At 48.5% G+C, this 9,403-nt stretch overlaps 1 pseudogene across 1 annotated transcript; it reads left to right on the plus strand.

The window, feature by feature from the left end:
* The first annotated feature begins 889 nt into the window (after positions 1–889).
* On the plus strand, positions 890–9,397 carry LOC307091563 (cell adhesion molecule CEACAM2-like; annotated as a pseudogene). Its single transcript, XR_013812800.1, has 5 exons — positions 890–1,041; positions 2,138–2,476; positions 6,673–6,836; positions 8,359–8,488; positions 9,226–9,397. The product of XR_013812800.1 is annotated as a cell adhesion molecule CEACAM2-like (transcript).
* The last annotated feature ends 6 nt before the right edge of the window (positions 9,398–9,403 follow it).

Raw genomic sequence — 9,403 nt, forward strand, 5'->3', positions numbered from 1 at the left:
ATCCTCGAGCCGGGTCGGGCCGGGCCTTTGATAAGCGTTTTTTTGTTTTGTTGTTTTGAACGCTCCGTTCATTTGCATGGGTAGTAGTCCGGTAACTTCCCCAGTGTTTTCGGTTGCTAAGCGACGTCAACGTCTTGGGCGGACTATTTCTCTGCTGATCAACACTACGAATGCTGGTAACGATTAAATTGTAAAAAGACACACCATGTGAAGTTATTTATTCGTTTTGGAAAGTAGCCGTGTAATAAGTGGGATAATGTATAGAACGTCGCCGGTCACTATCGAAAATAAGGCCCTTTAGGGCAAAGCAAGACACCTCCGCTGGGGGGGCTCGTCTAGCTGCGTGGGCGCGTTAGGTGCGTTGAACCATTTTTGTGACACAGAAGGATCAAGCGTCAGGTTAGGTTCAGTGTGGCCGTATGTCCCTGTGTTGTCTAATAGCACTGTTAATAGCTCTATAATTTAACGGTATAAAATGATATAACGTAACCATGCGGTATAATATAAAATAATATAATATAATATAATATAATATAATATAATATAATATAATATAATATAATATAACCATGTGGTGTGATGCCCACCAGGGGGCAGCAGTCGCCACCGTCTTTCTGACAGGTGGTTCGATAATCATCTACGTGGTTTCCAAATATTGCAAATTATTACTGTGTTATTATGGAGACATTTTGTATTACATTGTATATGATTGGTAGAGTATCCTGCGCATGTTACTACTGTACATTATTGACCTATTAATATACCGTTTAAAGACGATATATGATATATATGGCGGGGGGTGGAGGGAAGGGCGGTACCTACACACACACGCACACACACACACACACACACACACACACACACGCACACACACACACACGCACACACACGCACACGTCCGAGAGCCCCGGACACACCCCTAGGTTGGTTCTTCCCTAACTTGCTCAGATCAACAGGTAGAGACTCATTCTGCTGGCGCCAACCGTGAAGCCATCATGGATTTGTTGAGATTCGAGACGATCCTCCTGCTCCTGTCCGTCGGTAAGGCCTCCCCTCCTTTGCCCGCTGTCGTCTCCTAGACCTCTCACCTAATGCCCACGAGGCGGAACAGCCGTGTTCCGTGTCGTGGGGATGAGAACCTCCACCCAGTTCGCTCAGTGCGCGGTGGTTTGTTATCGACGTGGATTGGAGACGCTTTTTGTCGTATAAACTTTAAAGATAGGTACATATTGTTAAAGATAGGTAGTGTAAGATAGGTATATAATGTTAAATAAAGATATATAATGTTAAAGATGGTATATAATGTCACAGATAGGTATATAATCTTAAATATATGTATATAATGTTAAAGATGAGTATATGATGTTATAGATAGGTGTATAACGTATATATGTGATATAGGTACATAATAAAAGATGCATATAGTGTTAAATATAGGTATCAAGTGTAAAGAGGGGTATATAATGTTAAAGATGGTGTAAGATAGGTATATCATTTTATGCATAGGTATATAATGTCAAGATAGATATATAATGTTAAAGATATACTGTAGGTATATAGTGTTAAAGATAAAGGTATATAATGTTAAATACAGGTATATGATTTTAGATGTATATAATGTTGAAGATGGTGTATATTGTTGGATGTATATCATTTACAAGGTGTGTATATAATGTTAGATGTATATAATATTAGAGGTATTTAATGTTAAAGATACAGGTATATAATGTTAAAGAGAGGTATATAATGTTGAATAAAGATATATAATGTTCAAGGTATATAATGTTAAAGATAGGTATATAATGTTAAAGATATGTACATAATTCAAAGATGGGTATATAATGTTAAAGATATAGGTGTATAATGTGAAAGGTATATAATGTTAAAGATACAGGTATATAATGTTAAAGAGAGGTATATAATGTTGAATAAAGATATATAATGTTCAAGGTATATAATGTTAAAGAAAGGTTTCTAATGTTAGAAGTATATAATATTACAGATATAGGTATATAATGGTAAAGATAGGTATATAATGTTAAATAAAGGTATGCAATGTTAAAGATGGGTACATGATGTTAAAGGCTTCTCTGTAGTGTCTGTGTAACGTAAGGCGGTACTAACCCCCACCCCCCAGGAGGCAGCCAGGCCCAGGACGCACTGCCCCACGGCCCACTCTACGTGGAGCTGGGCCAGAACATCACCTTCAAGACCACGGTGGACCTGGAGAAGTCCTTCATCACCATCGTCTGGTCCTTCAAGCACTCGGACGAGGAGGGCCTCATCCCCATGGTCTCGCTGGCCGGCCCCGCGGAGAACGTGGCGGAGGGATACGAGGGCCGCGTGTGGCTGAACCGCACCACCGGCCGGCTGAAGATGGGTCCCACCACCACCGCCGACAACGGCGAGTACTCCGTCTCCATGGTGGACAACAATGCCGTCACCCAGACCGGAGAGACTGAGCTGCTGGTGCTCGGTGAGTGGGCTCCGGGCCAGCTTTACTCACCATACGCCTTTATATATACACAGAAATATATACAGAAATACACATATGCAGAAATATATATATATACAGAAATATATATGTATACGTTTTTATATATATATATAAATATATATGTATTTATATAAATACATATATATATATATATAACTATATATATAAATACACATATATATGTGTGTATTTATATATATATAGTAAGATATTTATTTTTATAAATATATATATGTATTTAGATATATTTCTATATTTATTTATTTATATTTACATATATATATGCATATATTTATGCATATTTATTAGTATATATATATATATATATATATATAATTATTATTATATAGTATGTACATCTTTTTGCATTTGCATGAAAGAGGAACTCTTCCGCGATCATTATTTAGGGCGCGGCCCTTGTACTGCTGTGTGTGTGTGTGTGTGTGTGTGTGTGTGTGTGTGTGTGTGTGTGTGTGTACGGGGATCCGTTTAGTGTTTGATTCTCCAATCTGGAGCCGAGGAAAGGGGTCAGACCGGGGGTCAGGGGTCAGCGGGGGTCAGAGGTCAGACCGGGGGTCATGGGGTCTCCGTTCAGCATGACTTTGAATGACCCCGCCCCCTTTCTGGGAGGGTCAACCAAAGGCTGTTGTTTCAGGAGGTTAGATGTCTAGTTTAGGTGTGTGCCGCAGGGGGGCGTGGCTGCAGCGCTCAGACACGCACCCATTGGCTGGTGGGAGGTTCAGAGCTGAGGGGCGCCACGTTTGAACTCCCTTGTGTCGCCGGACCTGGCCCCACGACCCCCCGATGCCGCGCCCCTCTGTGGCCACGCCCCTCCCCTCGTCCTTCCTGCTCTCCATGGGATAACAACGGGTCGGTCAAGGTCGCTGGGGTCACATGATGACGTCATGCTCTCTGACATCATCGTCATGGCATCCAGAGTCAGTGACACCTGGTATTACTGCCCCTACTGGTTCTACTGGCGGCGGCCCAGTGCAACAGCATGCTACTGGTTCACCACCTGGTTCTGGAGTTAACCAGTAACTACAGTCTTGCTGGGAGTGGCCCAGTAGAAATCCCCCATTAATTATTCCCTTGATGGGTGCAGTCAGAACCGGTTGCGTGTGATAACCGACACTGCAGCCTGGAACCGGTGGATCCGGTCTAGTGCCACCCTGCAGCATCCTCAGCGCACCTGAGAACACAGAGCACTGCTACACCTTCCCAGGCAGGGCACTGCTTGGCCTGGGCCTGGACCTGGACCTGGACCTGGACCTGGACCAGGACCTGGACCAGGACCTAGACCTGGACCTGGACCTAGACCTGGACCAGGACCTAGAGCTAGACCTGGACCTAGACCTGGACCTTGACCTAGACCTAGAACTGGACCTGGACCTAGACCTGGACCTGGAGCTGGACCTAGACGTAGACCTGGACCTGGACCTGGACCTGGACCTGGACCTGGACCTAGAACTGGACCTGGACCAGGACCTAGACCTGGACCTGGACCTAGACCTGGACCAGGACCTAGAGCTGGACCAGGACCTAGAGCTAGACCTGGACCTAGACCTGGACCTTGACCTAGACCTAGAACTGGACCTGGACCTAGACCTGGACCTGGACCTGGACCTGGACCTGGACCTGGACCTAGACCTGGACCAGGACCTAGAGCTAGACCTGGACCTAGACCTGGACCTTGACCTAGACCTAGAACTGGACCTGGACCTAGACCTGGACCTGGAGCTGGACCTAGACGTAGACCTGGACCTGGACCTGGACCTGGACCTGGACCTGGACCTGGACCTGGACCTAACACCTCACAGCCTGGAGCTAGTACCCCCATCCCCTCCCCAGCCTGGAGCTAGTACCCCCATTCCCCGTTCCGGAATGGGGGTACTAGGTCCAGGCTGTTTGGCCCATGCCCCGGTCCGGGCCAGAGGGTCTACCCATGAGCATGACGTCCCCAGCAGCCGTCAGGACGAGGGACAGATGACATGAATGTTCAGGAACATAGTGCCTCCGTTGGTGTGGGTTCTGAAGGTTCAGGAACATAGTGCCTCCGTTGGTGCGGGTTCTGAAGGTTCAGGAACATAGTGTCTCCGTTGGTGTGGGTTCTGAAGGTTCAGGAACATAGTGTCTCCGTTGGTGTGGGTTCTGAAGGTTCAGGAACATAGTGTCTCCGTTGGTGTGGGTTCTGAAGGGTCAGGAACATAGTGTCTCCGTTGGTGTGGGTTCTGAAGGGTCAGGAACATGATGTCTCTGTTGGTGTGGGTTCTGAAGGTTCAGGAACATAGTGTCTCCGTTGGTGTGGGTTCTGAAGGTTCAGGAACATAGTGTCTCCGTTGGTGTGGGTTCTGAAGGTTCAGGAACATAGTGTCTCCGTTGGTGTGGGTTCTGAAGGTTCAGGAACATAGTGTCTCCGTTGGTGTGGGTTCTGAAGGTTCAGGAACATAGTGTCTCCGTTGGTGTGGGTTCTGAAGGTTCAGGAACATAGTGTCTCCGTTGGTGTGGGTTCTGAAGGGTCAGGAACATGATGTCTCTGTTGGTGTGGGTTCTGAACGTTCTCACGCACTGCAGGACAGTCCAGAGCCCACAGAGGGGGTGATCAGGTTCCTCTTTCCAGAATTGAAGGACTGCGGTCTGGCTCCGTCACGCTACAGGCTGCAGGGTGCGTCCCCCATTAGCCTGAATTATTGAACGGATGGAATAAAGATCCTTCCACTCATCAGCACTCAGACGGGGAGACGTCTCAGAACCACTCAGTCCACAGGTCCCAGGTCTTCACCGCCCCCCACGACCAGACCTCATGGTGTATCGCCTCATGGTGAACCTTCTCAAACGAGCCTCTCTACTCAACCAGAAGTGGTCATCTTAGAACCACGGCCAGGACGGGCAGGAGGTCTATAGAGTAGAGGAACACCTCACAGGAGGAGATCATAGAGGAGTACCTTCTAGCTGATGAGTGAGTGACAGGAGGGCTTTGATCTGATGTGTGAGTGACAGGAGGGCTTTGATCTGATGTGTGAGTGACAGGAGGTCTCTGATCTGATGTGTGAGTGACAGGAGGGCTTTGATCTGATGTGTGAGTGACAGGAGGTCTTTGAGCTGATGCCCGGCTTAAAGACTGTCACATGGTCCACGGAGACGAGATCTCCCACATAGTTCCTCAACATCCTGGAAACGTGTGTGTTTGTGTTTGTGAGGTATGTTACTGTGTGTGTGTATGTGTGTGTGTGTGTGCGTGTGTGTGTGTGTGTGTGTGTGTGTGTGCTCATGTGTGTGGTATGTTACCTGACGTGTGTGTTTTTGTGTGTTTGTGCGTGTGTGTGTGTTTTTGTGTCTGTATGTGTGTGTGTGGTATGTTACTGTTTGTGTCCGTGTGTGTGTGGTATGTTACTTTGTGTGTGTGTTTGTGTGTGTGTGTGTGTGTGTGTGTGCGTGTGTCTCTGTGTGTGTTTGTGTGTGTGTGTCTCACAAGGTCTTTTTTTTACAGCTCTTTAAAGCCAGTTCAGTCGCGGCTTGGCACTCCCTGCAATTTCGCTGTTTTGCCTGTGCAAAGCCAAGGGGTTAAAATCCCTGCTGTCTTCGTTCAATGGAGAAGGCGGGGCTACGCGCGGAGAGTAGACCTCTTTAGAATCATTTGCATACAATGAATGATTCAAGAGACTCGCATTCAAGAATGATTATAAATCTAAGTGTAGGCTAAAAACCCAATTAACTATTTCCAAGATCAAAAACTGCAACATATTCTTTATTTTGCTGACCACTTGTATTTTATCCAGAGGATAAAAAACGTCTCTCTCGTAGATCGCACCATCTTTCTCCTTCTTGGTTTAATGCGACTGCATCACCTTCTCTCACATGAGGATCAGCAGCTCACAGATTTCCCCGTCTCTCCAGTTAGAACTCCTCATGTTGACATCGCTGCGTTGTCTCTGTTGTAGAGATCCCCCCCGGGAAACGCAGAGCACTAATCGCATTTATATCAGAATGAAATCGCCAATGTGTGTAGCTTCCGAGAGGGTCCATTGGGGTGCTACCTCAAGCAGGCGATTTACCTCGGTTAGTGTAAACGTGCAGACCTTGCCGGGGAAAAAGCGTGCATAAGACGGTCATACTGGGCAGCGTAAAAACGCCTGATGTGTGTTATGCTCTCTGACATGCGGCTCCTCCCCCAGTGGCGGTGTCCAACGTGCTGATCGCCTCCACCCCCCCGGAGGCACTGGAAGCCAACTCCACCGTCATCCTCAACTGCTCCGCCCTGGGCTCCTCCCTCACCTTCAGCTGGACCAACGGCACCGCCCCCCTGCTGGGCGACGGCAAGAGGACCTCCATCTCCAACGTAAGGGGGGGGCTCTGTCGGCTACATGGGAGGGGGGGGGTTCATTGAGTGGGCCGTCCCAGTACAGTAGATCTAGTTGGACTGAATGCTCAGAAAGCCTGATCCACTCTCTGTTCTCTGTTCTCTGTTCTCTGTCCTCTCTGTTCTCGGTTCTCTGTTCTCTGTTCTCTCTCTTCTCTGTTCTCTCCGTTCTCTGTTCTCTCTGTTGTCTCTGTTCTCTCTGTTGTCTCTGTTCTCTGTTCTCTCTCTTCTCTGTTCTCTGTTCTCTCTGTTCTCTGTTCTCTGTTCTCTCTCTTCTCTGTTCTCTGTTCTCTGTTCTCTCTCTTCTCTGTTCTCTCTGTTGTCTCTGTTCTCTGTTCTCTCTGTTCTCTGGTCTCTGTTCTCTCCGTTCTCTGTTCTCTCTGTTGTCTCTGTTCTCTGTTCTCTCTGTTCTCTGTTCTCTGTTCTCTCTGTTGTCTCTGTTCTCTGTTCTCTCTGTTCTCTGTTCTCTGTTCTCTCTGTTCTCTCTTCTCTGTTATCTGTTATCTGTTCTCTCTTCTCTGTTCTCTCTGTTGTCTCTGTTGTCTCTGTTCTCTGTTCTCTGTTCTCTCTCTTCTCTGTTCTCTCTCTTCTCTGTTCTCTCTGTTGTCTCTGTTCTCTGTTCTCTGTTCTCTCTGTTCTCTGTTCTCTGTTCTATCTGTTCTCTCTTCTCTGTTCTCTCTGTTCTCTGTTCTCTCTCTTCTGTGTTCTCTCTGTTGTCTCTGTTCTCTGTTCTCTCTGTTGTCTCTGTTCTCTGTTCTCTCTGTTCTCTGTTCTCTGTTCTCTCTCTTCTCTGTTCTCTGTTGTCTCTGTTCTCTCTGTTGTCTCTGTTCTCTGTTCTCTCTCTTCTCTGTTCTCTCTCTTCTCTGTTCTCTGTTGTCTCTGTTCTCTGTTCTCTCTGTTGTCTCTGTTCTCTGTTCTCTCTCTTCTCTGTTCTCTGTTCTCTCTCTTCTCTGTTCTCTCTGTTGTCTCTGTTCTCTATTCTCTCTGTTGTCTCTGTTCTCTGTTCTCTCTGTTCTCTCTGTTCTCTGTTCTCTCTTCTCTGTTCTCTCTGTTGTCTCTGTTCTCTCTGTTCTCTGTTCTCTCTCTTCTCTGTTCTCTGTTCTCTCTGTTCTCTGTTCTCTGTTCTCTCTGTTCTCTGTTCTCTCTCTTCTCTGTTCTCTCTGTTGTCTCTGTTCTCTGTTCTCCGTTCTCTCTGTTCTCTGTTCTCTGTTCTCTCTGTTCTCTGGTCTGTCCTCATCTTCATATGTCCCTTCATCCATGTTCATGGATGTTTAGATTCTCATCCAGTCCTCATGTGGATCCTCATCCAGTCACCCTGCTGGTTTCATTCAGACATTCACTCATCCTGTCACATATCCCGGCTAGCCATGTGTTCACCTCTTCATCCGTCCTTCATGTGTCCACGTGCTCATGCGTCCCTCATGTGTCCACGTGCTCATGCGTCCCTCCCCCCCCCCCCCCCCCCCCCCCTCATGCCCCCCTCCCCCCCCCGGTGGAGCAGGGTCAGCAGTGGAGCAGCGTGACGATCCGGGAGGTTAACCGCTGGGAACTCCGCGGACCAATTGGCTGCAGCGTCACCAACAAGCTGGAGAAGACGGTGAACAGCGCCCCCTTCAACATGTCAGTCCACTGTGAGTACTGCGCCCCCTTCAACATGTCAGTCCACTGTGAGTACTGCGCCCCCTTCAACATGTCAGTCCACTGTGAGTACTGCGCCCCCTTCAACATGTCAGTCCACTGTGAGTACCGCGCCCCCTTCAACATGTCAGTCCACTGTGAGATTGCCCAGTGAGTCCCAGTGAGGCCATGGAGCCCAGTGAGCCCAGTGAGGTACAGCTCTCCTACTAATCAGGCTGCCAAAAAAAACTGTCTCCCCCCAACCCTCCCTATCTGAGCTGTACGGCCGTGCAGTGATCAGGAGGGCCGACCTGATCACAGAGGACCCCTCTCACCCCCCCCAATCACACCCTCCGCCTGCTACCATCAGGCAGGCGTTTCAATGTACCAGTGGCCCGTAACAAACACCTACAAGAAATCCTTCAGCCCCTCTGCAATAGCTCTACTGAACAGCACCAAATGAAGACCACAGCCAGCTGAGCCCTCACCACCCTGGTCTGGTCTTGTCTTTTATGTCTGTGCTAATGCTAATTTGTGACTGGAGCCACGTCAGAGAACATGTTCTGTAACCGATGTGTAACAGACAATAAAGTCTTATCTTATCTTATCGACGGTGGTCTACGTCTCGGCCGTCGGTTCACATCAGGTCCGCCGTTGACCTCGTCTCGAGGGTTATTCCATCTCCATCTGGTCTCCCCGTCTCCCTCCCGCTACCCCTGTCCCTCCTCACCTTCCCTGCGTCCCCCCCCAGATGGTCCGGAGGCTGTGAAGATGACCTCGCTGCCGGCGGTGGCAGCCGGGGGGCTTCGTGGGGAAGGGCTCCAACATGACGCTGTCGTGCTCGGCGACGTCGGCCCCCCCCCCCGCCTCCCTCAGCTGGTTCCACAACGGGAAGGCCCTCCCCGGGAAGACCGGCCCCACTCTGGTCC

This window comes from Pollachius pollachius (assembly GCF_949987615.1).
Source record: "Pollachius pollachius genome assembly, contig: scaffold_494, whole genome shotgun sequence".
Classification (NCBI taxonomy): domain Eukaryota; kingdom Metazoa; phylum Chordata; class Actinopteri; order Gadiformes; family Gadidae; genus Pollachius; species Pollachius pollachius.